The sequence below is a fragment of the Callorhinchus milii genome, unplaced genomic scaffold (assembly GCF_018977255.1).
Source record: "Callorhinchus milii isolate IMCB2004 unplaced genomic scaffold, IMCB_Cmil_1.0 Scaffold9, whole genome shotgun sequence".
NCBI classification, from domain to species: domain Eukaryota; kingdom Metazoa; phylum Chordata; class Chondrichthyes; order Chimaeriformes; family Callorhinchidae; genus Callorhinchus; species Callorhinchus milii.
In genome coordinates, this window is record NW_024704750.1 from 4,574,777 (window position 1) to 4,599,057 (window position 24,281).

General features: G+C 40.9%; 1 protein-coding gene across 1 annotated transcript in view; it reads right to left on the minus strand.

Annotated features, from left to right (window-relative positions):
- Positions 1 to 24,281, minus strand: part of mdga2a (MAM domain containing glycosylphosphatidylinositol anchor 2a) — a gene marked incomplete at its 5' end in the record, with an annotated part of 236,384 nt that overhangs the window by 164,998 nt on the left and 47,105 nt on the right. The gene's annotated exons all lie outside the window — the stretch shown is intronic.

The following is a 24,281-nucleotide window of genomic DNA, read 5'->3' on the forward strand; positions in this document are numbered from 1 at the left end:
GCGCGGTCGAAAAGAAAGGTCTTCAGGAAGAGAGGGGGAAAGGCGAAGGGAGTGAGGAAGGCAGTTCCAGAGCCTCGGGGCATGGTGGCTGAAGGCACGCCCACCGAGGGTGGAGCGGAGGACAAGGAGGAGGCCAGACCCGGTGGAACTAAGGCAATGGGCACTGTTTTGAGGAGAAAGGTCAGAGAGGTAGGGGGGTGCAGAGGATTGGAGGGATTTGAAGACAAGGGTGAGGATCTTGAATTCGATCCTCTCTGGGACAGGCAGCCAGTGCAGTCTGGCAAGGACTGGGGTGATCGGGGAGTGGAGTTTCGTGCGGGTAAAAATGCAGGTGGCAGAGTTTTTGTATGATCTAAATTTTATGGATGGTAGTAGAGGGGGCATTTGAATATTCCAGCAAGAGGTGACAAAGGCATGGACCAGGGTTTCAGCGGCTTTTGGAGTGAGGTATTGGCAGAGACGGGCGATGCGTCGGAGGTGGAAGAAAGCGGTGCTGGTGAGGGACCGGATGTGGGGAGGAAGGATAATTGGGGGTCAAACCTGCGTAGAGTTTCGAAGAGTTTTGGGGGAGCACGGGTAGGTGGAGGAGGTGAGAACCATGTGATTTTAGACATTGACGAGAGCCAAGGAGTATGGCTTCCATCTTGTCAACGTTCAGCTGAAGGAAATTTGCGCTCATCCAGCTCCTGAGGTCTGACAGGAAGGCAGACAGAGGATGTGTACCTCACAGCTTGATTAATAACAATGGGAAGGTGCGTCTTCAGTTTCATAGCAACTGTTAATAATCCAAAAGGTTGTGTTCTTTTTCCCATGTAGCTGAGCTTTGACTGTACTGCCAGACTCGCCAATACAGCAAAGTTCTCCATTTTCTGGTATCAAACTGTGAAATAGTTTCAACTTCAATTGGATAATGTAGTACAGTACACACACCATTGTTTTGCACGCATCAATTAGCTGTGACCTCCTCCACAGGCAAATGTTTTCCTTCCGGCAAATACATGGAGCTTATCCTTTTGTTCTCATCCCGACTGTGAAATACAACTCCAACATTTACTCGTGTGATGTCATGAATCTCAAGCTGCGTTACTGTTTTATGATCTGTTTCAAACCCACATTATCTTGCTAGCACACGACCACTTTGTTTCACTGTAATATCAGTCACAATGCTGTATATATCCAGAGCCAACTTTCGGTTTTAACCACAACCACTCAGCCTCGCATTACTTTTCCATCTAGAAAAACGCCTTCTGTGTTAGTGCGTTAGCTCACTGAGCCGAAGACATGTCCACAACCTCCAAGTTGCATTGTCTGGTCAATTATCCACTTACCTTGGGTTCACTCGGTTGGAGAATGTGGTAGGGGTGGAATCACACCAGGTATTAATTACTAGATTAATATCTGATGTGAAGGGCTCAGCCATAATCAGAAGTTGAGTAGAACAGGGGTTCTATTCCTCCGAGCAGTGAAGATTAAGGAATTATTTGATTGCGGTGTATAAAATATTGAAAGAAATTGACAGGTTAGAACGTGAAAGACTCTTCTGTCTGACAGAGAGATCCCAATACAAGGAACGTAGCCTTAAAATTAGAAGTGAGTCAGAAAGCAGTTCTCCACACAGAGGGTTGTGAAGATGTGAAACTCTCTGTCCCAGAAAGTGTTAGGGGCGGAATCAATAGGAATGTTCAAAAGAAAGACAGATAGATACAAGGGCAGTAGAGGTATAATGTGGAATGGTGAAAGGATGGAGTAATGGGATTTATTAGATGTGACAAGATCTGATAAATCCCAGGCTCAATGGGCTGAATGGCCTCCCCCTGTTCCTGTTTTTATATTTTCCTGATTATTTCCACTGTTCGAGCTATAAAAACATTATTTTCGTCTCGGATGTCAGAGGCCTGCTGTAAACAAAGCTTAACAAATGCAATTCCTAAATGGTTACAGGTAGGTAATATTCTACCAGGCACAATCATTTCAAGAGCGAGAGAAGCGACTGGAAGCAAACAGATAACGCCTCTTCCTCATTGATCCTGTCGAGTGGAGAAGCAAAATAAAAACCACAGCTCACACAGTCAAAACACAAGCAGTGTCAGCAGAGACAATGCCAGGAACAAGCCTCTTCATGTTGTGGTGTTTATACCACATTTTGTTCTCTCCCCTCCCTCATGGGAGCTACGGCTCATGTTGGGTACAGTTCTGAGCACGGATGCCAAATCGCTTTCCAAATAGCTCAGGCTATTCTTTATGCACATCCCTTGACTTTAGAAGCAGGCAGGGTATTCAACTGTGGGAGGCATCCCAACTGAACCCAATCTTATCCTCTTCTAATAGCTCAAACATGCACACCTCCAGCACAGAAGATGGTAAGTCTGGCCACGTGCAAATGGAGAAGCTGTTCAGTTGCGGAAGAGAAATAGACTAGAAGTCTCAGCTAGTGAAGGTCAGAAATGTGCTGGCAGTGTGCTGGCTCACTTCCGTGATGTCCCAAAATGTCCCCAATCTCAGTAGTCTTTTGGGGGGAAGATACTGAACAGAGCAAATCCTCCCCACAAGGAGGGAAGAACAGTGCATTCTCAGTGTGATAACACATTGCCCGATTCTTTTGCGATCTGCTTAGCAGCCAGCTCAAATGGGACAGTAACAAAGTCTGGGAGTAGATCAATTCAATTCGTCCATTGTGTTGCCAAGTCAAGGGATTGGGGACTCTTAAAAATAGGGAAGAGAAACAAGATAGGGTACGAAGACACAAACAAAGCCTAGGAGCTTTAAAATATATTTTATGGTTTTACTATGCTAATCTAGAAAAATAAAATGCTATATAATACCAATTTCATAACAAAACAAAGACTTAAATTAATCGGATGAGTGTTTTGAGACAAACTATTATTAGCACAGGTAAACAGAACAATCTCAAAAATCCCAGTTGGCTTTTAATATAGAAGGAGATTGCTCAGTCCCTTGCAGTCTGTTGCAATCTCAGTAAAGAAAATCTGAAACCTAAAATTGTAATATGATCAGTTTTAGAGTGTACATAAATCTTTAAACTGTAGAAACAAACACAAAGACAGCATGTATTGAAAATGAATATATACCCGGAAGGTCCTAGGTTTGAACCTCCATTTGCTGATCTCAGTTAGGGCAGTATTATAATAATCCTTGCATTTAAATACAGTGCCTTATCATGTCGTTGAGACGTCTCACAGAATATGTGGTGAAGTGAATGACTGTATATTTTGTGGGGGAATTAGTGGTGCCATGATTGGTCTCAGCACCTCTACTACAACAACAACTTGCATTTATATAGTGCCCTTCACACGGGGTAGTCCCACCTCTTGGATAGGGAGGGTCAAGCAATCAGCTCTTCCTTTCTTTTCTTGACCACCAAAAGTGCACATGGATGTGGGCATTAACAACGTGAAATTCGACCTAGTCTTAGCCCGTAACAGCATTCCATCTCCTGCCATGTAATTGTGCTGCTGCAGTGAGACAGAGGCTCTGCACTGGAAATCAACCAATCTGAAAAAATGTCATCATTTCTTTGGGACTTATTAGACATTGTAATGGTATCACAACTTTCTGGTCACCCTGTACATACACCAAAAGAGAGATCACACCTGAAACAAAATGAGGATCGTTATAAACGCGCTGACAAGCTGCATTAAGCAAAGAGTAGGCCAGCATTTTTTGTCGGATTATATCAGGCCACACATTACTCAAATCTTCCCATTGATTGTTCAACTAGGACCACACTACCCATGTACATGGAGTCCTGTAGCTCAGTGGTTAGAGCACTCGCTTTGCAAGTGAGAGACCTGAGTTCAATCCCAGGCAGAGGGTGAAACCTTGGGCAAGTTTCCTTACTCCACACAGAGCCTAATAATAATCCCTCCAAAACAAAAAACAATAATAAATTGGTCATTTTCAATCCACGACTGTTTGTGGAACATTGCTGTGTGCAATCGGCTGCCGTGTTCGCCCACGAATATACAGTCAATTCACTTTACAGTGTGTTCTGTGAAGCGCTTTGGGACATCCTCCCGACGTGAAAAGCGCTATATCAAATGCAAGGATTATTATTATTGTAGGGTTAACAGGAAGCTGAGTGGGCCAAATCTCTTCTGCCAGTGTAACAACACATTGCCCTATTCCCACATCCATATTGTTTTACAGAAAAAACATTTTGCAGAATAACATAAAGCAACAAAAGAAATCGGGGGAAGGAGATTTTTTCCAACAAGTGTCACAGAAAAGTACATGGGTTTTCTGATTCAGACAAAAAGATTGTTCATATTTTTCCTAGCAGATAATGGAATGGTGTTTTCCAGCAGCCGTGCCTATGTAGTTTTCAATCTGTTCAATCCTCTGTGTCTGGAAACCCATCTATAATCTAAAAACATGAAGTGGGCAAAGTACTAATGCAACGCTGGAATAATAAAGAGCAGTAATCAATTGCATGGCTGCAGCCATTCAGGAGGAAAAGCATAATCTGCTTTTACTTGTTTAAACATTGTGATTTATTATTGAGAAACCAAATGAATGCAGCAGCTCATAAATTGACTATAACTTCACACTGCATGAAAAGGGGCACAATCTCTGAGAGATTATCAATCATCTTCAAGGCCTTCCAGCGTGAGGAATATCATCATCTTCGCTGCATTCTCAGGGAGTGCATTTATTGGAAAAATGCCCTAATGTTGCAAACTTGCCAGCACTGTGGACTGTTATTCAGAACACAGGTTCATTGCTCTCTACCCCTAGCCTGTTCAAAGTGCTGGCATCCGCTCTGAAATTCCATCTGCAGTCACATAGCCTTCTTCTGCTCCCCTTTGCCTGATAGGATCAAATGCCATTTGGGGTCTACAACCGTGGGCTGACGCAGCTCAGCAAGTCTTGAAGCAGTGCGCGACGAACAAATAAAATGTGAAGTATCCTGCGTTAAATCAAAGGTTCAGCCCATTGTCGGGGCATTTCATTCTCTTCAAACTGTGCAGCCTCACACACAGCCAAAGCTCCCCACTGCCAACTGAGCTGAATTGACAGTAACTAACTTAATGAGGAGCAGCAATCCTTCACTGATGCCTCTTCATGGCTCTCAATGAAAGGTTGCCTTTATCATTTGTCCCTGAGCTAAATTTCAATTCTATTCCCCAGTTGTAAGTTCAGTTCATTTCTGACCCTTGCTTTGGTCCTTTCCGACACTGAAGTTCCCTTTTGCCAGCCTACCAATTACTTTTCAATCTACCAATTCGCTCATATTGTGAAACTGCATTGCTCTGGGATTTTAAAACCGATCCTTTTTTTCTCTTGCTCTCTTCGTGATCTGAATTCCAGATTCACAAGTTCACCGCGAGGGAAAATAACAGGCCCTGGACCTCCCTCTCCATCCTTTCACTATTTCGACAACGCACTGTGCTTTTAGTGCCACCTACCTCTCGTGATTATTTAAGCTCCAACAAGCATTTTGCCAGCGTTACGATGCTCAGTGCAATTGGGGAAGCTGGTGAATCAAACAGCCAGTTACTCTGCATCACTCCTGGAAGCTTGGTCACTCTGGTTGACAGTGGGTTTACATTTACAAAGCACTCTGGGACACCACCCTGCGTAATGGGCGCTATATAAATGCATGTTGTTGTTGCTGTTGTTACAAACCGGTCCCCCATTAACCGAGAGATGACATCCTACTTAATGCAGGATGAAGCACTTGCCTCGCAAGTGAGGGACCTGGGTTTGATTCCTGGCTGAGCGAAACCTTGGGCAAGTATTCTTACTCCACACGCCTGCTTACTCCACACGCCTGCATCACTCCCACCCTCGCTCGCCTCCACTGGCTCCCCATCCCCCAGAGGATCGATTTCAAGATCCTCATCCTCACCTACAAGGCCATTCACGGCCTCGCTCCCTCCTACCTCTCCAACCTACTATCCCCCTACCTACCTGCCCGTACCCTCCGTTCCTCTGGCTCCGGTCTGCTCCACATCCCCCGCCCCAACCGCCCTACCATCGGTGGCCGGGCCTTCAGCCTCTCAGCCCCGAGGCTCTGGAACTCTATCCCCCAGTGCCTTCGCCGCTTCCTCCCTTTCCTCCTTCAAGGCCGGTCTCAAGACCTTTCTCTTTGACGGTGCCTTCAGCTCCTCTCTCGAATCTCTACCCCCTCCTCGCTCCCTCCCTTCCCTCCCCTCCCCCTGACCATTTCCCCCCTGCTCAGGTCCTGACCCAACTGTCCAGCGCCTTGGGACGTCCTCCCGACGTGAAAGGCGTTCAATAAATGGAATCTTGTTGTTGTTGTTATAATCCCTCAAGAAAAAGAAACAATAATAAATTGGTCGCTTCAACCCACGACTGTTTGTGGGACACTGCTGTGTGCAATTGGCTGCTGCGTTTTGCCCACAAAATATACAGTCAATTCACCTTACAGTATATTCTCTGAAGCGCTTTGAGACGTTAGAAGCTGTAAGGATTATTATTATTATTAAAATCATTTGTAACCCTTCTCCTACTCAGTGACATAGGTTTGCAGGTTCCTCAGCGGAATCTTTTAACATCAAACAGACTGGAAGATGCGGTTCAAAGCTTTAATACATCTTTCTCTTTCAGACGCTGAGCAACTCTGACGTACATTTCCAGTATTTTCACGTTACTTCTCTATAAAATGAATTGAGCCCAAGTTTGCCCCAGGAATAACTATTGTGTTTGCGTCGTCATCAAAGAGAATGCGTCCATTACCTTTTAACTCAGCATCCTCGGTTTTGTTGGTTAGTTTGGGTGCTTCCCACGCCAGGCAGGCTTTCTGCTGATGTTGAATAAATTAATTCTAGGCCGCAGTCAATATTATAAAATCTATTCTTCGGAACTGACAGTACCCAGCGCGGAGATATGTGAGCAAAGCTATGTCATATGAAGTATAAATGAAAAAGCCAGAGAGAGAAAAAAAAGTGAAAAAATGAACGAACAGACTTTGAATGATGAAGTTGAGGTGATGAATTATAACACCCAAGGGAGACACGCTATAAAATGCCAAAGTGTAAAGTGCATGTTGAAAAGGACAATGCTAGTTTCCGTACTGTGAATCACATAAGAGAGATGAGCTGGCTGGTAGTAGTAATTAGACTGATGTTGCCTTAAAGGCACTCAGCATTGGTGCGTGTCTGGCTTTGAAAGCGATTTCCTAATCATGTCATTTCAAACCTTTTCCTACGTTTTTGCAACCAGGATCAGGAGTAAAGAATCCCAGGTTACATGTGCTATAGATTAGATATTGATCCAATCTTTGGGGGGAAAAAAACCCTCTGCTGTACAGTGTAGCAATTCCATTTCCCACACTAAGCTCATTCTGTGACCTAAATGGAGACTGCCAATTGGAACTACATTTTAGACAATTGCATGCAATGGATTCGATCTATTCTGAGCTGAATGAAAACTAATCAAACTTATTACACTTTGGTCTCTTAGACTGTGACAGAGGAGCTTCTCTTCTCATAACCCTGAGTTGAATTTAAAATCTGAGCCCAACCAGTTGTTAATTCACTGAACTACACAGCTCTCTCTCTCTCTTTCTCTCTCTCGCTCCTCCACCCCATCATTTCTCTCTAGTTTAGGCACAAGCGAAAGTTCAGATAATTTCAATGCAGCTTTCTTCCATTTTCAGTAAACTGCAAAGGACACCAAGCATGCAGCAGCATCCCCAAATGATGTGTTAGTTTGTTCAACGTTGCTTTCTCCAATTAAATTAGGGAAAACAATGAAATCACTTGATGCTGTGCTGCCAGAGAAAAGAGAACTCCCATTAGAGTATTGGTCCTATTTGTTAGACATCACTTAAACGCCTTTAGGATTTGAATGATGTATAACGCTACTGTTTCATTAAACCCTGGAGATGAGAACATTTCGCAGTCCACTCCAAACCTTTACCACCAATTCGTCATTATAAATTAATTACCAGGGCTGCCCTTTTATTGAATCGGCAGGGCATCATTTGTTAAATCTGTGGTACACTATCCCGCGCCAAACAACTTCAGTCATCTTCATATTCAAAATAGCAGTGGGTGCAATGTGCTGGTTCCCATATTCTCCTGAGAAAACATTACTTCATTTCAGCCATCGTGTGCTCAACAGAAACACAACCCCAAAAAACGACGACATGCATTTCTCTAGTGCCCTTCATTCAGGAGTGCTTAACAGTGGCGGAGCTTAGCGGAGGTGACCTTAAGCACAGTCAAAGGAGAAGGACTTCAGGCACGGTGTGAAACTGGGGAAGAAGTGGGCAAGGCGAAGCGATTGAGGGAGAGAGTTCCAAAGTTTCGAGGAGTAGTGGCTGAAAGCAAGGCCACCAATGGTGGAGCAGAGGAGACGAGAGACAAGCAGAAGGCCGGAGTCACCTGAACCGAGGTGGCGGGTAATGGAGTGGGGAGTAAGCAGGTCGGAGAGGTACGGAGGTGCCAGGGCGTGAAGGGATTTGTAATATGAGGGTAAAAGAAGCATTACTCGGCGTCAGAAGACTGAATTGACTGTGGCACATGTACATACATACAATTTAGTCAGGGTCTGGAGGCAAGAGGCTGACGAGAAAGATCTGTAGATGTAACTAACCTTTGGTGACTTTTTTTTGAATATACCGAATTACCCAGATGGTTTCCCTGCTATTAGCGGGGTTTAGCTAATCCAAGGGGCAGCAAAAGCAAAACTGAAACGTGCTATGCTAAAATACGATTTCAATTTTAAAACCGCACTGTGATATCTAACCAAATTAATCGAAGGAATGATAATCATAATAATGCTTCCATTTGATATAGTGCCTTCCGTGTCGGGGGGATGTCTTAAAGTGCTTCACACGATTTACTATGAAGTGGAGTAACTGTATTTCGTAGGCAAACACAGCAGTCAAGTTGTGCACAGCAATGTCTCATGAACAGCCATGATCAAATTTATTGGGCGGACCGGGGTGGTGGCGGGGGGGCAGAGATTGTTGGTCAGGACACTGGGAGAAAAGAAACTCTCTTTGCTTCAGGAAAACAGAATTCTTGTGGGACAGAGAAATTCTCTTCCCAGTGCTTACAGAAGTCCATACATAAGGAATCCTATCAATAAAACACTCTATTTTAGTATGTGAATAAAAATGATCCACTTTAAGAAGCAAATGGTAGTTATTTCGGGCAGCTAGCTGTGCAAGACCATCAGAAAACCCTGACCTGGAGGGAATCTTTCACTCCAGGATGTCAGTGAAAACTACCAACTGCACTTGCATAATCTCTGGCCTCTAAACCGATAATCCTCAGTGCTATTACTCCTCAAGGCGGATTCATCCCCGTTTAATGATGTTGGTCAGAATGAGCTGTTCCTTCAGAATAATTTTCGCAGTCGGATCACACATTACGTCTTGAGCTTACTGGGTTAATGGACTTGAAAACAGTTTCCCTTCAACATTATTACATTAAGTTCACATTAAACTGCACAAGTACATCAAAGCCAGCACAAGAGAACAAACTGTACTTGCACCTCAAGAGTTTTCCACTTTGGTCCCAGTCGCCACCAAAAATCACAGTTTACATCTTTAATTTCTGAATCTACAATCAACATAACACCGCACTCACACGGCAAACACCAAAATCTCTCCCGACCACCACCCGCACCCGGAAAGAATTGATCAATCGTGAAGCGCTTTGAAATGTCTGGAGACTTGATAAGGCACTATATCAAATGCAAGGGTTATTATTAGTCGTGGTATTATTATTCACTTAATGGCTGCTCTTGAGACATTGCTGTGAGCAAATCCCCACCGCAGTCTAGTGAAGTGACAGCAATATTTCCCCTTGGAGATTTCCCCAGTACTGTCATCTGAAGCTCACTCCTTTCTGTGGCTCTGTTCGTAATATGCACTCAACACTTTTTGAAATGAGGTTTGAACTGGAATAGAGCGGATATTATTCAATCAAAATGTTTTCAAAACGATGAATTTTTTTATATGAATGTCACGCGCTACGGCATTATAACGACAACTCTTGGTTAAATGTGCAATTTGAAGCTTCGGATCACTCTTCCCAGCGGTCTGCTTTTGAAGATAAGCAGGAACTTCTACATTTTATAGCTAGCAATAAATTAAATCACCCAGGTACTTTTTATGAGCTGGGTTGTATTTGTATTCACAAGAAGACAAAAAACAATGTTGCTCAGAACGAGATACAAATACAAATGGCTTAAAAGTGAATGTCAGTGCAGAAGTGCTGCTCATTGAGACCACAAACATGGGTAATTGAGTGCATGGGTTTTACTACAGAGAGGATTTGAAATCCTGGCTACATCATTGAGGAAGACATGAGCTGCAGTAAGAGCAGGTTATACAGTAAGGATAAGTTAAGCCAGTTACACAAAAACTGCTGGCTTCTCAATTGGAGAAGGTGTATGATTTGGTGAGAAAAGAATCGGAAAAATGAGCAGCTCCCTAGGGAAGATAGTGGCAGCGGAAAGTGTTGTTTGTTTCAAGAACAGATTAGATAGAAAATAATCTTGGGATACAGGATATAGTTTAGGACACAACATGTCAAGCGACTGCCAGGATGGTGGAAGGCAAACTAGATGGTCCTTGGTCTTCTTTTGCCAGCAAATTCTTATGTTCTTAAAATAAATAAACATAATAATATCATGGTGCACTGGTTTTAACCAGTATTGTATAGACTAGGTTTTGACCTCATCCGAGACCAAAAACTCCTCCCGGTCACTGAGACAAATTTTGGAATACTTTTTAAACTCAAACCTAAATTTGGAAGCTAGTTTTCTTCAAGACATATTAAGGAGTTTGGGAAGGTATTAAGGGATACAACAAAAGGTGAATTGCTTTGAGATCACATAAGGCATATATAAGTGGTGAGGCGCTATACCAAATGCAAAGATTATAAATATTATTGTAATTGTGGTTAAAAGATCAGCCCAGATCTAATAAACTCGTGAGACAGGCTTGATGGGCTGAATGGTCTCCTGTTCCTTCCTGTTCTGTGCCCGAAAATTTTAAACTTGGACAGAATTATCTTTTCCTAAAATTCCACACAATTGAACTTCAAGACAATGGTCTTCAGGTTAAGAACAAGATGACTTTCAATCCTCTCAAGCTTCCAGTCAGCTCTTGATTATTTTTCCCCTTCTGTCCTTACAAACACCTGGGTATCCTCTCTAGAGAGCTGGATGCTGAGATACAAAGGGCTTTCTGTTGGAAAATAACATTGCATGCAGAACCAGAAAGAAAAGAAGATCCCGGAGAGAGGAAACAAGCTAAATTAAAATTCTCAAAGCAACCAAGCAGAACATTAGGAAGCTTTGAAACAGAAGCGGCTTCTGTGGCAGTCCAGCTTGCAGGAGCATGGTAATTGTAGGTTGTGATCATTGATGTTTTGATGACAAATCAGGGGCTGGTGTTGAGAGGGCACACATAACACTTTGATTCTCTGTGTCATACAAGGGGGGAAAACAGCAGGGAAAGGCATGCAATATTTTGTTGACCTTTTTACTGCATTTCACTGGATAGGTGAAATTCACAGTGTAATAAAAAGGCAAAGGAAAGTAGCTTAGAAACAGGTTTTATAAATGGTTTCAGCGTGGAAAGCACAACGCTTCACAAGACTTCAATTAATGTTGTGGTTTTTACTGTACATTAGGGTGTTAATTTTCACCATTTTTGAAGCAATTTGCTGACAAATGTGCAGTATAAACAGGGGACTCAAACAGTACAAATCACTGGAACAATCACAATTTACAGCCAAGCCTCACGTCACGACTTTGAGCTCACGGTCTAGACAACACTCTCCCGACGCGAAAGGTGTGATAGAAATGTAAATTGTATCATATAAATGGGTCAACAGGATTTCTTCATCTGAATCCCTTCTGATCTGCGAGTTCTCACTGGGGATTAAGTGATGCTTTTCACAATGAACTACTACAAAAAATTGCAGCAACTCACTGCAAAATAACCAAATATAAACGGGTGTTAGCATGCTTCACAGGTATTTACACTAAATTGTTTGACAAAACTGAGACACGACTGAATGGACTTCTTTCAAGCTTCTTAAGAAGAATATATCATGCTACATTAGAATAAATAATAATAATGCATTTGCACTTGATATAGCGACTTATTACGTCTTCGAAACGTCTCAAAGCGCTTCACAGAATACACTGTAAAGTGAATTGACTGTATATTTCTGGGCGAAACGCAGCAGCCAATTGCGCACAGCGTTGCTGATATACCTCTAAAGAACATTAGATATAGATTGAAAAAGAGGGTGCAATGGTAAGAATCACTGGTGATAAAATCCTGCCCACCTTTACTATCAACTGTTCGTGTGCGTTAATGTTGTACATCACTATAATGTCGTAAAAAACTCCCTCTCCTAAATGTGATGCGGAGCTTCACTCGAACACCCTGTGCCAGTCAGCAGAAGAGAAAAGCTTCCCACAGTAATAAACTCCAACAGTAAAGCCCATACAGGAAACTAATACATCAACGGGTGAAGAAAAAACTCATTGAGTAAAGATTGCTGAGTGGACATCCACTGGATTCAGATGATCATATGAATTGCTCTAACTTCCCATTTGACATGTATAAGTATGACAGTATCTGTATAGATCATTCCTCCTCCAATGCCTCAATGTTTGCTCCCTGTATTAATCCCTTGTGATGGGTTATGTTAGAACTCTAGAACAAATGGGATATAATGTTCAACAAACTAAACAACAAAACCTGACAGAATGACGCAGTCTTCTGTCTATCAAACCCAGAGTGCCTAATTTTAGGAAACAACATGGTTGATTACCTCAACACCCAATGGGAATGGAATTACCCAGTGCCTTAGAATCCAGACAGTCCCTTATTGTAAAGGGCACTGGTCAATTAGAGTATTTCTTCCCCTTTCAAATCAATAAGATGCATTGAAAATCCTCAAGGGTTTGAACAGCCAGTTATAAGTATATTTAGCATCTGTCCTGTTTTGTACTAGCAGGAGGTTACAGGATGACCCCAATACAAATTTTAAATGATTATATTTTGAAACAGTTTTACTTTATTCCAACGATTTGACTGTGAGTTTCACTGACTCACTGACTGTGAGTTTCAATGAAATAGCAAAAACAATTCACAATACTGAAAATAAGAATTCACAATTAAATAATAAACCATAAATGTACATTAAATAAGAAACAATAATTAAGTATAATAATTCATAGTTGCCAAACAGTAAGCAATTCATATGTACACAGTGGAATCCACTTAAGTTGGACAAAACTGGGCTGTTCTGAGGTGGCGTCCACTGTATTAAATAGGAAATGGTGATTCACTATAATAGTTCACATATATTAAATAGCAAATAATATTTCAATGTGTGATATAACACCTGCCAGTTGGCAGCATCAACACACATTGTTCAAGATGAAAAACCAGCCTTAGTTTCTACCAGAAGCTTACAAATCAACCAACGAACACACTCTCTCACTGGTGCCGAGGACTTTGAAATATTCTTTCCTTCTACAAATAACCGTCACACTCCGAGAATCCCCTATTGTGTCCATTAAATATTCCCTTTTTATAACCATACGTGGCAATTGATTCACTGCTTTGTTGGTGCTGTTTGAAAGCCCAGTCAGGACAGGTTTCTCTGCTGTCTCAGTGCCTCACATGATCATCAATATCACTCTGTGGCAGCAATCATCAGCTACCAAACACATCTTCTCCTTCTTCACAAGTGAAACAAAGAGAAGCCAGCTGCCAGCTCTACCTTTCTGCACCTGCTGTTCTTTGGCTTTGTTAAGTTTGTTATGTTCTCAATCATCCCTTATTGACTGACATTTTCATCAGCCTGGGCCACACCGAGCTCTCCTACTCTGACTCCGTCTCCTCTTCAAGACCCCTCTTGAGTTTCTTCATTCATAAGCTATAGAGAATTTCACACTTCGACTAGAGATCTCTGTTCCAAGACCTGCATCAGGTTTGTATATAACCGTTTATCTCTGCAATGCCCAATTCCTGCAGCATACTCTGATAAAAAGTTAAACAAGGCATTTATTTGAAAATCAAGCAAATGTAATGATGATTTAGACTTCCAGTTGTGCACAGTAGAAAAGCAAAATTGCATTGACTGAAAAGCAAAACCATTCTTACTTCCAGATTGCAGCCTTTTGCCTCGTGAGTTAAGCCATTTCACATCACTTGGAGGTTCATTATAATACTTTAATGTTATTTTAAGATTGAATAAGGGACCGGTCGAAGGACACAGTACTGCTGATATGTTCAGCATGACATTTAGCACATTATAAGGATTTCTGTACATTTTAGGGATTCAGATTTCAGCCATTTACGAACACCTTTATTCTTATTCTATCCGGCCTCACCATTGGCAGCTAAGCTTTCAGCCACATTATTTCCACTCTGGAACTCCCTCCCAAAACCCTCCATCTCGCATCCTCCATCCCCGTCTTCAAAACTCTTGTAAAAATAGAGGAAGTTCCTGCCCATTCAACATCCAACAGGATCTGACCTTTCACCTGTGTAAGCGATGCACTGTACAACCATTCCCTTCAAAAGCAAAGGACAGGATTGAATGATTTCCCCAAAGAAGAGGTTGAGAATGGAACATCATCATACAAAGGCCTCAATCTTTGACCTTTCAACCCAAGAGACATGCCAGGGTTAACTAGGTTCGTGAATCAAGGGAGGTGTTAGCAATATTTGAAAGATGTCACAAATCTTGACGGTTCTTTGATCTGCTCACCATGACAAATCGGAGGAATCACAACATCAGGCTGCAATCAGCACAACAAAGGCTAAACGTTGTTCAGCACTTGGGACGTCCTCCTGATGTAAAAGGCGCTATATAAATATAATTTGTGTCGTCGTTGACTGAAGTGTTCATGATAAACGAACACTGGCCAACAACTCTACCAGGCGCGAGGAATGATCAGCAACCAAGGTCTCAATGACCCTGTGTCAGGGTATCTTTCGTTTAATTCACGTTCTAATTCTATAAATAAATAAAATGGGGAGGGAAGGAGAGATAACATACCGATTTTTTTCCCCAGCAGAAGTCCATGTTGCAATTGGCAACGGATCAAGCGTTCTGAATGGTTAGTGAAATTCCAAAACCTCTTAGCCTCACCCAGCACCTCACCCTAATTTCAATTAGGCCTTAACAAGAATAGATCAAAAGTAACAAAAGTTTAATCAGAGGCTTTATCAATTCAATAAAACTAGTGAAAAGTCCCTTGCAATTTGCTTGGATTATAGTGGGTCAGGAAGCACCACCAGAACTCCTGCTCCAACTACAGTTTGGTATTAACACACCTGGTCTCGGATGATGAATAGACAGCTAAATACATTTGCATATCAATAAATCCTTTCATTAGTCATTACTGCAATCATCTCCATTTCTTTTTGAGGCTGAAGAGCTCTAGTTTATCTTGCTGTTCCAAACAGCTCATCTATCCAACATCATTTCTATGTTGAACTTCAGCAGAGCTGGTGTTCTTATTTGGTATGTGGACCACCACAGACTCCCTTGCAGCAAATCATTTGCTGCAATTGCCTCCACAACAATGACTTACATTTATTCAGAGCTCTTCACGTGGAGAAACATCATAGAGCACTTTACACCAAGGTGGAGGAGAGGGATAAGAAAGGAGCTGACTGCAGCTATCATTGAAGAGGTAGGTTTTTAGGCAGCTTCCTAGAGATGGTGGAGGAATTGAGGGAGAGAGTTCCAGCAGATGGGGGCGTCGTGGCTGAAAGATCCATGGCTATATGTTTGGGTAGCTCCCTTTTGATCCAGGGACTAGAACTCTGAATGAGAAGTGTCCCCGTTAATTGTTCAGCTTGAGTGTGAATTTTGCAGACTTTACTCAACTGATTGGCAGAATAGCATCAGGTCTCTTTAATGCATATGTGCATGGGGGGGGGGTTGGGGTTTCAGAGGGGGGTGTGGGGAGGGAAGAGAGGGGTAAAAGTGTTTTTTTGGACATGGTTCTTGTTAGAGGAATATTTAAAAACAATCATATAAATCATCCACACTGCAGTAATCCTAAAATATTCATAAACAATAAAAATCATGGGATTTATGAGTTTTCTTTTGTACCCTTGAAAAAATAATTTCAAGATTATAAGGATTCACAACTCTGAACTATTAAATGGTATGAAAATTTTGGCAAAAGTAAACTGGGATTCAAAACAGCCAGGTATGTCAATAATTTGTTTGAATAAGAAAACTCAAAGCTCTAGATTTCAATAAGCTCAGTGAAGCAGAATCACAAATGGAGGCAGGACAAGTAACTTTATACCCTACAGATACAAAACTTCTAACACTTATAGCAGTCATAGAAATTGCAGCACATGAAGCCATTCAGCCTATTGTGCCTGTGCTGTACTTCCCCACTCGAGCCATCAACTCCAATCTTATTTCTCCGCTCTTTCCCCCCATACCTTATCAATCCTTATTTTCGAGTTTTTAAATCTAATTCCCTTTCGAACTCTGTAATTCATGCAGCTTCAAGAGCTACTTGTAATAACTTGTTCCTTGTCTGAGTAACCCTTTATTTAAAACATCTCTTGGTAGAAATTCCACCTGGATCTAGACTTTAAACTATTAACAGAACATTTCAGGGGGTCCAGCTTCTGCCAGCTTCTCTAAATCATCAATTGTGAAGCGAGTTTTCTGTGAGTCCCTTTGAGAATTATACTATTGGCAGGTGTCAAGAAACCCAGCCAACCAAAAACAAATAATAGAAAAATGGGACCAAAGTGAGAACTAATTATTCAGCATTTCTTTTGCCATATGTAAATACAAGAACAGGCAGAACAATAGATCAATAATTTAGCCTTTCTGTTGGCCCAGTTTTCTTTATGGTTTGTAATATGTATTTTCCAACAGATATCTATTTTAGACAAATGGACATTGCTATATATTTCCACAGTATGAAAAAACAGATCTGCATTTGCAATACTGCATTGATAAAGACTGACCATCTTTTGGCTAAGACCAAAGTCCATCTGCTTGTTTAGATGGATGCTTATTCTATCAGAGAAGAGAAGGCAGTTCCTCCCAGTGCCCTGGCCAAATAGTCCTGTAAACTAATCAGACATTCAGCTCATGTCTGTTTGTGGCACCTTATCGGCTGCCATGTTTTGCTTGTAAAATCAGTCATTACTTGACAGCAATTACTGTGAAGAACTTGGGAGATATTTCCACATGATTAGGCACTAAAATTACAAGTTCTGTAGGACACCTTAAATATTAGTCAGATTTCTGAGTCTTGCAGTCGCTTATCTCTATGTCTTGAACCACAAATAGCATCAAATCAATCAGACCACTTAAAAACAGGCTGAGTCAGCCCTGTGACAAACTGCATGACTTGACATTATTCTCATCACAAAAGAAAAATTCAGTGCATTCTTTCTGAAGCACTCTGTCTGTATCTGAAATAATGCTGAACTCTTCTGGGCTTCCTTCCCCTTGAGCTAAAAACACTGATAATCAATCCCCTTCAGAATTGCCAAGGTAGCAGATGATGGGAAAACATCTCTCCCAAAATAAACGTTGTTCCAAGGAGCCCTGTTTCTGTTTCTGCTAAACAGAAACTAAGCACTGTTTCTGCTAAAGGCCAGTCAGAATAATGAACATTAACATCTGTCAATCACTGTAGGTCAGTGCATTGCCGATGTCTCACTCAAGTAATTCAGTCAAGCAGCTGTTACATGAATTAACAAATGGCTGCTCTTAACGTATACCTGGCATTCATTGAAACCCTCATCGCTAGCAGATTTCCTCTAAAATTCTTTAAAATAAAGAGAATTTAAAGCAGCGGGACAAAAACCTGCTTTTTTATGTTGGATTGGAAAACGCTTTAAAATGAATACAACTTCATAATAATTGTGCTGGGCCATTGGGATTCAAACAGTTTCTGTTCAACCTCCAGAGTCCAGATCCAATTCAGAGATGAATGTTTCTTCTCAGTGACAAGCAGCAGGAGATTGAGTGATGTCAACTTCAGTGCCAATGCAGGGTTCTTGGTTCTGCAGGCTTCGTAAGAGAGGTCCAGATGAGAAAAAAGACTCTCTCACTATCCCTTTGATTCTATTCTATTCCACCTCATCCTTCTAGAGTACCCTTACTACCACCATCCCAGCCAGTGTCTCAACCTCATCCATACTTCATGGTAACCCAATCTGACTATCCTCTGTATAAATATGTCCCAGTGCCTGTTCTAAACTTGCACTTCACAATTCACTGTACTGTATTGTCCTATTGCCAGGGTGTACCTGAAAGAATTATACAACCTGCATTATTAAACTTTGAAGTTAATATTTGTCTCGCTAATGCTATTTTTCTCCTTGAGATGCTTGTCAATCACATGGCACCTGTTGTGGGTTTGTTATGGAGAAAATGGACCATCTGCATTTCTGGCACATTGCCTGGATTTGCATTTGTGTTTTATTATCCAGCTAATTCCCTGTGTCTGTATCTGTGGGATCATGAACCTCTCCATCATGGTTGCATGCTACAATATGAAATCGTTATTGTGGAATAATCATTCTAGAAGGTATAATCACACATCAATCTTTACAATGTTCCAGGATGCCACCATTCATGTCCTTTCAACTTGAACGTGTCAGCAGTAAATGTTGAAATGTCATGTGATTGTTGCTCAGCCCATAGGAAACACTGGGATCCAATTTACAGGATGTGTTAACCATGTGCAAATGTTCCTTTTACATCATCAAAGGTACTTGTAATTCTCCCGGTATACCAGCATTTACACGTGGTGAAGAGAACTCGCAAATTAACCTTTCACTAATGAAACATGTGCTGGGTTGAGACCTAAAGTATGAAATATGGTTTCTGAGGACATCTTGACAAAGAAATTGCATTAAGCCTGTGAGACTGGGAGCAATCAACGGGTCAGAGACAGAATAGTACAACATAGAAAACCAACATCGATCAAAGGAAAGTTTGCCATTTAATGTGAGAGACCTCAAATATTATTTCTAGCCCCTGTGCATCCAATGGAATTCAACAGCAAGTGCAGCTTTGGGCAATCTGATTAAACAGAAGCTTGGAGTATTATGTTGGAAACTGGAATCAGCCTAGAAGCAGGAAAAGTTAATGCTCTCCTTCAGATGTTTTTTTTTGATGATTAGCTTGGGGTGAGGAAAGGTACGGAAAAAGGGATAGATCATTCGACCATTGAGGCAACAGGTTAAAGGGTTCAAACTTTGGTTGAAAGGAGAATAACCGTACCCTCCACTGAACCTTCCACCATGCTTCTTCACTCTGCCAAACTTTTTTTTAACAAATCCGTCATAGTTTACAATTAATTCAATATTGAGGCATTGTTCTCTCTACTTCAGTTTTCTATTTCAATAGCTAGATCTGTTATGTACTTGCTCGCAATGCAGTGCTTACGCACAGTGAATTGCATGGTTACCAAAGAAACCTAGGTTGACACCCAGCTTTACAAATGTGAGTATATTAAGGAATCATGGATGTACAGGAATACAGCAAAGGATAATTGAGGGCAGCTAGGTTGCCTGAACAGCCTGAACTGCAACCTTACCCTTCTATCAGCTGCTGCCCTCAATTATTACCCATCGCATGACTCAAGTTGCTTATTGTGACTTAATTGTACAAAAAAAATTATACTTAGATATTTTAAAAAAGACATGTTGCTAAAGGTTCCTTCACCCTTAAGCTTTGAAGGGCCATAAGCTAAAGCAGCAGTTTAGAGGCTGCAATTTAAAATGGTACCATTATTATTGTAGTTTATTGGAAACGTTAACAGAACCACTGATGGTTTTACTTATTGGCAATGCTAATCCCATGGTCCTAGTTTGGGCACCACTCCAGAACTGGTAGTTATGGAGATGCTCTCAATTTCCCCATGAGTGTTCCTCAATCAAAATATGTGAAGGGTTTATCCACGCAGTCAAATAGAGGCAGAGATATTTTTCTTAACACGATTGTTCCCTGAAAACATGCATGTCCCAGTGTTTCTGAGAAAGCTTGACGTATTTTGTTTCCAATTGTTTATTTTTATCGTTTTTAACCTTTAACCTGTTGCCTCAACGCTCGAATTGTTTATCGTCATTTTCCAACTGTTTTCTGACTTGCTTTCTGGTATGGAGTCCAGTGGGGATTGGGCGGGTAGTGGGGTGGGACAGGACATGGGGAGATATATTCTAGGCAAAACAGTTTGGATCTGACTAATTATCAACCTGAACATGTACTAACCTGCACTTCCCCAGTGAATAAAAGACTGAGGCATCCAGAGAAAAACAGTGCCTGGGGCTGTTGGTTGAAACATTTTAGATTACTAAATGGAAACCGTCAGTGAGGCTAAAACACAAATGACAACAAAACAAAGGACTGCAACAAATTGAATACACGGTCATCGTATCGAAAATATATTTTTTGACAAGAATGCTACCTTCCTGCACAGTGTGGGACATTGCTATGCACACGTTGATTGCAGCTTTTGCCTACAAAACACACGGTCACAACATTTAGAGCACTTGCCTCACAAGCTGGAGGACCCAGGTTCGATTCCTGGGCAGGGCTAAACCTTAGGCAAATTTCCTAACTCCACACACTTCTGTTTACTTAGCAGTAAGTAGGAACCTGGTTGTTATTCGATTATCGGATCGCTTTTCAGGGTTAGTAATCCCCTTAAAAAAATGGTCACTCGATTCACAATTGTTTATGAGACACTGCTGTGCGCAATTGGCTGCCGTGTTTCGCCCACAAAATATCCAGCCAATTCACATTATAGTATATTCTTCGAAAGTGCTTTGAGATGTTTAGAAAATGTGATAGGTGCTATATCAAATGCAATTATTATTATTATTTCCCCGGATTGGGTTCAAACATTTAGAACCAAGTGCTGTAGCTTGTATTTAGGTGTGAGTTTTAACACCTTTGAACAAATATCAACAGTCTTTACACTGTCTTAGTCAATTAGTGTCTTGCTTCACCATTAATTTGGCTTGATAAAATTTTGAACCTAATTAGCCATTTACTTAAATCAGTGTGAGTGGCCTCCTGTTCTTAAGTTCTCTGAGGAACCAAACAGTAATGTAATAAGTGCTACACTGATGAAGAATGGCAGGCAGTACCAGAATTTAATGGCTTTTAAAATAACATTTAATAAGTTGGCAGGCGCAAAGAGCAACACTTCTGATGGAATTCTAAGAAGGACCTTCATCAGAGGCTCCAGAATTGAATTGCTCGTTGGACATTTCAATTTTTTTGTCACAGTGCTCGTTGATATCGACAAGCTGGACTGTTAATAACATGGTCAATGATGCTGCGAAACATTGCTTAGTATTTCGGGTTGTTCCTGATTGTGGCCTGTGGAGATAGTGGCACACATTCACCAGAGAGCTCTAAAGAGAATTCAAGCTGAACACACCTTATCATGTTCTTCATCATCAAACTGTCAGAAGGCTTCAATGATACTTCACTGTGATGTACAACCTTTTGCTGCTACAAGATCAATCAAAATGTATGTGGAGAGCTAAAGTTTTTTTTGATTTATTACAACGATCAGAGCCCAGCCATTGTCAACCCAAGATCTCAGCCAGTCACTCCACTCACCACACCATCAGATTCCAGTCACTCTAGATGCCCACATACTGGTCCATGTACACTTGTACATGCAAATGGACATTGAGCGAGTGCATGATTCTGCTGGGATGTGACGTTCTTCGTGGTCTAATACTCTCTCTAAAATCACAGTCAACGCTCACACCTCAAGAATGGTAATTTATAATAAGGTGAAGTTTGCATTTAATAGGGCACTTTATCACACGTTGAATAATACTAATAATAATCCTTACATTTGATATAGCGCCTTATCATGTTGTTGAGACGTTTCAAAGAGCTTCGCAGAATATTTTGTAGTGAATTGACGGTATATTTTGTGGGCCAAACGCAGCAGCCAATTGCACGCAGCACTGTCCCACAGGCAGTCATGGATTGAGTAACCAAATTATTTTTAGGGGATTGTTAACCCCAGAAAGCGATCCGCCATTCGACTAATACCCATGTTCCTCCCTACTGCTGGTAAACAGGTGTGTGAAAGGGTGTTTTTGTGTTTAAGGTCTCAAAGTGCTTCTCGGGTTTTACGGAGAAGTGCAGTGACTGTGTATTGGAGGTTATTAAGAGGCCTATAAGAATAACTGATGCTGAAAGTGGAAAATGTCAATATGTTCCACTTCAACATCAGAAGAACAAGTCTGTACCTAATCCTGTGCCTAAACGAGGAGGTCAAGCAAACAATAGCTGGCCATAATAAAAACGGATTGCATTCCCCAACGTGTATGTTCTATACCTTGATGGCCCAAAATCCATGCAACGTTTTGTATTCCAATACACTAAATAGGAATGAACCTGCACTACCTCAATTTACATATAGTACAAGGAAAGTGCAGTCTGAGCGGCATTGTATGAATGGCATTAAATGTCAGCGCAAATGACTGTACTTGCCCAACGATAACATTCATATTATTAATATTCATTTGCAGGTGAATGAATTAAAAAGCAAGACAAAACAGTCAGATATTATGATGCTAGTACATACATCTCTTCCTAGTAAAGCTCTGAAAGAAAAGTAATTGGATGGATAGAAATATATGATTACATTTGTCTATTATTTCTTTCTCCTGAAAGAGGTTCAACCTTTCAACTAAATTGAAATGCTCCTATTGTATTTTTGTTAAAAGGTCAGGTTATCTTTTTGTTATGTCGTTTCTTTATATGGAACTGTACTACGGGGAACAGCACAAACATACAAAACCAGAACCATAGCTTCAGTCAATTCAGCTTCTTCAGCGCTTCATATTGCACACGTTTGCTCATTATGGGATTGCTTTGCCCATAAACCTGAACAAATGAATTTTAAAAATAATGGATAGCTGGGGATAGGTTATAAAAGTGTGTATGACACGCACTTTGAGAGCGCACACTCCTCAGTGAATAATCCTTCAACTATACCTTGTCGTATTTATTTTGCAAAGTGGAGTATAGGTGCTGTACCTGAATTGCTTCAGTTTTAAGGGTCTACTAATTTGGTTAATGGGTCTTTTCAATATACAATATATCCAGTCCATCTGCTAAAAGTATTATTGAGAGCAATTACCAATTTTAGATGATTATTAAGAAAGAATAAAAAACATTTAATACTACCTGTGAAGCCCCAAATATTAAATCTTCCAAGCTTGCATCGTAAAAAAATAATTTACATAATGGAATGTTTTTGCTATTTTAAAGTGCTAATCGTTTCATATCTTTGTCACAAATGGTTATCTTAAAAACAAGCAGCAACTCACATTGCAATATCTGATCAGAGCAATTCAATCAGTATTCACAAGAGAAGTCAACAGCTGCTACCTAAATAAACCCAGATTCCTAAGAGCACATCATTTCAATTGTTGTAAATTTCATTAATATTCCAAATAAAGTAATTGTTTAATAATCAGAGTTTCTTTGCTGATGTGGTACCTGATATATAAAAAAAATCAAAGTGAGATGCTCTCAGTCCTCAAAGGAGTTCAAAGCAACTTGTGTCTCATACACATAAGATTTCACTTCAGGTAACCTTCAGTCCTGCTGTGTTGCCAGACATAACTCTTTTGTTTGACTTCAGACACACAGTCCAGACAATATTTTGAAAAGACACAGTCAGAATTTTTTCCCACAACATAATTCAAGACTTTATTGAAAAAGAAGAAAATAAACACAAAGAATTTGACAGAACTCCAAGCTAAACAGGAGATAAGAAAAAAAACAGTTCAATACAAGATTTCTAAACTTTACACATTAAACTTTGCATAGAATGAGAAGAATGAAAGAAAGGCATGTGGATAAAATGCAAAGGTTACTTCAACCTATTTCTGCCAAACAAGCTATTACAAAAGTTCCTCAGATATCCTACATATTGGACTATTACTGCTGTAAGGTTCGAATTTGTACATAACGGTGCTTCATGCCCAAGTCAATGGTGGAATTGTTATTGCCAGAAAAACACAGATCGAGTTTGGTTCAGAGAACGTTTTAGTTAAGCTAATGGACAGAAAAGTCATTTCCAGTCTGCATTGCAATCCAAATCCTTCCAATCCAACCCAACCCTTCCCCTCTATCCTCAGGAACTACACTAAATGTAGAAAAATGATTTTTTTCAGCAAGGAACCACTTACTCCTTGGTTGGAAGTTCCAATACCACTATTATAAACATCCACTTAAAGACACTTTATATACAATATGAAT